Here is a 6333-nt window from a genome sequence, read left to right as displayed (position 1 = left end):
ATGCTCTTATTTCAGGAACAAAATGAGCGGTGTTTTTCAAGTGGTCATGAGTACACAAGTGGAAGAAGAAGTAAATCTTTCCAAAGAAAGCTTTTAATCTCATGTATTTTTTCTAAATTGTAAAACTTGTTAAGTTTTATCTACCATACTTTGATCTTGCGACGTTAGACGTCATTTTAAACCTTGATCACAGGACCTTTTGTTTAAATGTATTGTTTATATTTATGGAAATTACACCTTTTGTGTGTTTAGACAAAATTGTTTATGATAAAAGGCTAAGACCATGGAGCCAAACCAAACTTACTTGTGGCATTGTCGTCTTGGCCACATTAACATCAAACGCATCAAGAGACTTCTACAAGAAGGTTTTCTTACCTCTTTCGATTTAGAATCGTTTGAGAATTGCAAGGGATGTTTATTAGGCAAGATGATTAAGCAGCCATTCTCCAAGATGGGAGAAAGGGCAGGAGACTTATTAGGTCTAATACACAGTGATGTATGTGGACCAATGAGCTGAACCACAAGAAATGGACACCGATATTTTATCACCTTCACAGATGACTATAGTAGATATGGTTATGTCTACCTAATCTTGCATAAATCTGAATCGTTTGAAAAGTTCAAAGAATTTCAAAGTGAAGTTGAAAATCAGCTTGGCAAGAAAATCAAAGCCCTTCGATCGGATCGAGGTGGTGAATACTTAAGCCAATAATTCGATGACCATGTGAAAGAAAAGGGTATACTTTTAGAATTGACACCTCCAGGAACTCCACAATGGAACAAAGTATCCGAAAGGAGAAATCGGACCTTGTTACACATGGTACGATCAACAATGGGTCTTAGTGATCTTCCTATCTCTTTTTGGGGACACGTACTTCTAACTACGGCACTAACACTGAACTGTGCACCATCAAAAGCTTTAGAAAAGACTCCATATGAATTATGGACAAAGAAACCTCATAGGTTGTCTTTTCTAAAGATATGGGGATGCGAAGCATATGTCAAGAAATTGATTTTTGACAAACATCACCCAAAATCTGACAAGGTTTACTTTGTGGGTTAACCAAAAGAAACCAAAGGGTATTACTTCTACAACAAATCGGAGAACAAAGTGTTTGTTGCTCGCGATGGTGTCTTTTTGGAGAAGGAACACCTTTCCAAAAGGACAAGTGAGAGGAAAATCAAACTCGACGAAGTTCGTGAGGATGAGCAACAAAATCAGAATGACAGTCAAAGTGCTCAAACAGCATCTGTTGACGCAAGTTAAAATGATCAAAATGTGCAAAGTCAAACCGACAATGCAAATGCTCAATCTATTACCCTACGTAGGTCTCAGAGGCTGATAAGTGGCATTTATGCCACGATTAAGGTTCATTTTGATGGTCATTTTCCCACTTTTGCGGCTTAGCTTGTTTGCATCATTTTCTTTGCACTTAGTTTCCTTTCCCTTTATGCATCTTCTTTCCTAGATTTTGCCCCTTTTTCCTACTCTTTTCTTTAATTTCCATGCTTATGCTTTGTAGGAACCATCGGGGTTTTCAAGAGGAGGAAGCTAAGCTCAAGGGAAGCTGAAGGAAGCAAGATTCAGAAAAGGTTCGGCCGAACCTCCTGAAGGTGTGGCCGAACCTGCTCAGAGGTTCGACCGAACGTCGAGGCAGCAATTTGGAAATTTTGCAAGAGTAGTCGAACCACAAAAGTTTGACCAGACCAGGCTCAGGGAGGTTCGACCGAACTTACCCATGGTTCGGCCGAACCTACCCTGTAGTCCGGCCGAAGCTTCCCATTATTGTTCGGTCGTACCACTCCTCTTTTTCAGCTGGTTTTGTACGGACTATATAAGTCCCATCTTAGAACGTTTTGATGTTATTTTAGATTAACTTAGTTTAAATTTTCTACACTTTTAGCTTAATCTAGAGAGAGAAACACTATTAGTCTTCATTTGGTAGAGAGATAAAGTGTGGATTTCTTGATTGATGAACTTGGATTTTGAAGAAGAAGCTTGTTTAATCTTTTGTAGATCTTCCACTTCAATTAATGAGCAATCTCTTACTCTTTCTATTTAATTTTGCATTTAATTTTGCTTGTTTACTTTGATTTTCCTTCTTTGCTTATTAATCATGTTGATGCTTATTGATTTGATGATTGATATTGTTCTCAACATGATTTGTGAGTAGTCTCTTAGCCAAGGGTGTGGGGATGGTGTAATTGCTAATTGTTCATGCTTATAATATTGGGATTAAGTTAACTGTGATTAAAATCTTTGCATGCTTGATATTCTTTGATCTTCTTGCAAGTGCACATTGTTAGTTGATTAAAGGTGAATCTTTGCTAACAAGAAACGGAAGTTAACTTAGTTAGGATTCATTACTATTGATTGTTCTTTGATTGCACCTCCCTATATATGGTTCTAGTGTGGAAACATAGAGACTATGTTAGGAGAAGCCAATTAACCCCGGAAGGCAGTTAGATTGAACCTTATATCGATATTCATGCATATTTAGTTCACTATTGATTTGCTTTTATGATATTGCATGATCAAGCGACATCTACATCTACCCATCTTCCTTGGTGTTTAGTTATATTGATTTTAACTCGTTTTATCTTTAGTTTAATCTCTTAGTCATTCCTATGCTTTATCCTGAGATAGCTTAAAGTCTAGTGATGAATGCGGTGTTTATGTGCTTCTCCCTTTGGTTCGACCCCTCTTCTTACCATATACTTGTATTAGGATAAGTCGAGTGTTAAAAATTGTATTTGATTTAGGTGTAGTTGTCTAACGACGCAATTATTCCCCTATCAAATTGGCGTCATTGCCGGGGACACGGCTTCCATTGCTATTTCATTGCTTGTTTGAGACTATCTCATCTTTTATTTGTTAGTGTTTGCTACTTTTGTTACTTGTCAGTGCTTACGTTCTTCTTAGCTTTGTTGTATAAACAGAGGACGAACCCGCTCAAGATCTTTGATTCCCATCGATCCAGAGCTAGAGAGGTCTTTGTCCCTACTTCGAAGAGAAGCAAGAGCAAGGAGTAGAAATTCTCACACCCCGACGAGAGAAGTAAGAGAACTAGAAGATACTCCACCCTCTTCACCCTCAAGTGAAGAATTAGATAGCCCTAGCTCATCATCGAGTCCGGAAATCAACACTTTCTCAACCTATAAGTTCGAGAGTGAAGAAGGTCCTAAAATGGGAGAGAATACGCCCTTGAGTCGTCTTAGGGCCCCCGAAGCTTTTAGAACGCAAAGTGGGATCCTAACTTCTACTACTCAAGCCAACAATTTCGAGATCAAGTCTAATTTGATTTCTTTGATTGAGAGGAAACAAATCTTGGGTGGAAAGTTTGAGAGTCCTCATGAGCACTTAAAAGAGTTTGAGAAATATCGTGACACAATAAAGGCCAATGGAGTGACTCAAGAATATATTCGCCTCAAGATGTTTCCATTTTCACTAATTGGGAGAGGTCTAGAATGGCTAGAGAAGGAGGTGCCCCCTAATTCTCTCACAACATGGGACCAATTGTCTACGACTTTCTTGAGGAGGTTTTATAACCATAGGAAGACCGTCGAAGCTCGGTCTTTGATTCAAGGTTTTCGCCAAAAGAGTGGTGAGTCTCTAAGTGCGGCATGGGAATGATACAAAGAGCTTCAACGTCAATGCCCACACCATGGGATACCCAAGTATCAACTCATTCACACTTTCTATGGAGATCTCACATCTCAAGGAAGAACAAGCCCAGACGCCGCAACCGGCGGTCCAATCATGAACAAAGGAGAGCATAAAGTGGAGTGTATTATAGAGGAGGCCGCAAAGCACTATGATGATTGGTATGAAGGAGAAAGGGATGCAACTTCAAGTAAGGGTGTTTATTCATTGGAGCAAGCCAGCGTAATCAACAACCTCTCTACCCAAATCTCCAAAATGACCAAGCAAATGGATGAATTGATGAAAGAAAGGTCCAATCCTCATGGTAATGCCTCCCCTTCAACCAAGGGAGGCAATGGTATGGATACTTCCTCCTCCTCTTCTTACAATACAATGCCTCAAGGATGCATGTTTTGTTCTAATTGTGAAACCTATGATCATGCATGATACCTCCCATTGTGTATATGCTTGTGAAGTTCAACCCCTTTCCCATTAACACGATGATAATATGGAAAATTTCAATGCTATGAATTTTGCTCCTAGAATAGGGAATGTAGGGAACTTGAGGCCAAACTCCAATCAAACGGGGAAGTGGAATCAAGGTGGAAATCGTGGTTGGAACCAAAGTGGTGGTGGTTATGATAACCAATATCATGGTGGGGGAGGCCCTTCCAATTTCAATGGAAGAGACTACTCTAACCAAAGGGGGTATGGTAATCAAAACCAACAACCTAATTCCCGATACCATGACCATCAAAATCAAAATTTTGGTGATCAAGGTAACATGGGTAATAATCAACAAAGAAATGTTCCTAACCAAGGCCCCGGAGGCAATAGGGGTCAATATGTTTCTAACTATGCCCAAAATAATAGGCCTCCGGGTTTCCATCAATCCCAACTTCCTCCACCTCAACAACCTCTTCAACTTGAAGCCCCTCCAAATGATCTCGTGATGGCTAAATTAGATGCTCTATTGAAAATGCGTGAGGAGGATCAAAAGAAACATCAAGAGGCCCAAAAATGCACCACTGCTCACATGAAAATGCTTGAGACCCAAATTGCTCAACTTGCATCTAATTCATCCCCTTCTTCTTCTTCTTCTTCTTCTTCTTCTTCTCACATTCCAAGTAAAGGAGTCAACCCAAAACCTTTGTATGCCGTGAGGGAGTGACCCTTTAGTTGAGGAAGAACCCCAAGAAGTGGTGGAGTTAGAGAATGATGGTGAAAAAACCAATGAGCCATTGAGTGTTGAAAAGGAAAAAAATGTTGAGGTGCCAAAGGAAAAAGAAGCCACCCCCTTGCCCCTAAATCGCCAACCTAGAGAGGAGAAGCTACCATTTCCACAACGATTTGTGAGAGCTAAACTTGATGCCCAATTTGGGAAGTTTTTGGAAGTCATTAAGAATTTGCATATTTCCGTCCCTTTTGTTGATGCTATGAAGCAAATGCCCCACTATTACAAATTTTTGAAAGATCTTTTGAGTGGGAGAAGGGAGTGTGAGACGGTGAGTTTGACCGCCAATTGTAGTGCAATTCTTTCTAACAAACTTCCTACCAAATTGAAAGATCCGGGTAACTTTTCCATCCCTTGTTCTATCAATGGCATTGAATTTGATAAAGCCTTGTGTGATTTAGGAGCAAGTGTGAGTCTCATGCCCTATTCTGTCTACCAAAAGCTTAGTGTAGGAACCCTCTCCCCCATTAACATTACTCTCCAACTAGCGGACCGTTCCGTTAAGTTCCCCATGGACAAGGTTGAGGACATTCCCCTTAGGGTAGGAAAGTTCACATTCCCCGTGGATTTCTATGTACTAGAGATGGATGAGGATGAGAGGATTCCTATAATTTTTGGTAGACCATTTCTAGCTACTTCAAGAACTATCATCGATGTGAAGGAGGGTAAGATATCCTTGAAAATTGACAATGATTCCATTGAGTTTGATTTGAATAATGTCATGCAACAACCCTCCTCAAGTGGTGAATGCTTTAGAGTAGATGTTCTTGATACCGTGCTTAATGAATTTTCTCGCTCCCACTTGCATGCTACTAATGATCCTCTCGAAAGTGTGTTGTTGAATGAATCAAAGATAGGTACTCACAAAGAAGACATACAATTCTATGAGGATTTGCTTGAGGAAAGCAAGAAGGAGTGCAAGGATGCAAGCATGGAAGAAGGGGTCCTTACATTCATGACCTCTTTCAAGTTGATAAAAGAGAAGAGAGCCCCAATGGAAAGGGAGCACCAAAGGTAGACTTGAAACCTCTACCTTTGGGCTTGGGGTATGCATTTCTTGGTCCCGATGAGTCTTTCCCCGTGATTGTCAATTCTAACCTAACGGAGGAGCAAACCTCTCTCTTGATCAATGTTTTGAGAAAACACAAGAAAGCTTTGGGTTATACCATTGATGATATCAAAGGTATAAGTTCATCTTTATGTATGCAAAAAAATGATCTAGAGGGAGATGCCAAACCCGTTAGACAAAGGCAAATAAAGCTTAACCCTTCCATGCAAGAGGTTGTGCGGAAGGAAGTGGCTAAGCTTCTTGATGCGGGAATTATTTACCCAATTGCACATAGTGATTGGGTATCTCCCGTGCAAGTTGTGCCTAAGAAAGGGGGCATGACGGTAGTGAAAAATGATCATGATCAACTAGTGCCCACTAGACTTGTTACCGGTTGGCGCATGTGTA

General features: G+C 40.2%; 1 non-coding gene across 1 annotated transcript; it reads right to left on the bottom strand.

Moving 5' to 3' along the window:
* Positions 1-3566: 3566 nt before the first annotated feature.
* Positions 3567-3672, bottom strand: LOC145637628 (small nucleolar RNA R71). The gene has a single exon (XR_014114391.1). It is a non-coding gene; the product is annotated as a small nucleolar RNA R71 (small nucleolar RNA).
* Positions 3673-6333: the final 2661 nt, after the last annotated feature.

Source organism: Chenopodium album, chromosome 6 (genome assembly GCF_948465745.1).
Source record: "Chenopodium album chromosome 6, dcCheAlbu1.1, whole genome shotgun sequence".
NCBI classification, from domain to species: Eukaryota; Viridiplantae; Streptophyta; class Magnoliopsida; order Caryophyllales; family Amaranthaceae; genus Chenopodium; species Chenopodium album.
This window is presented reverse-complemented; position numbering and strand designations above follow the sequence as displayed.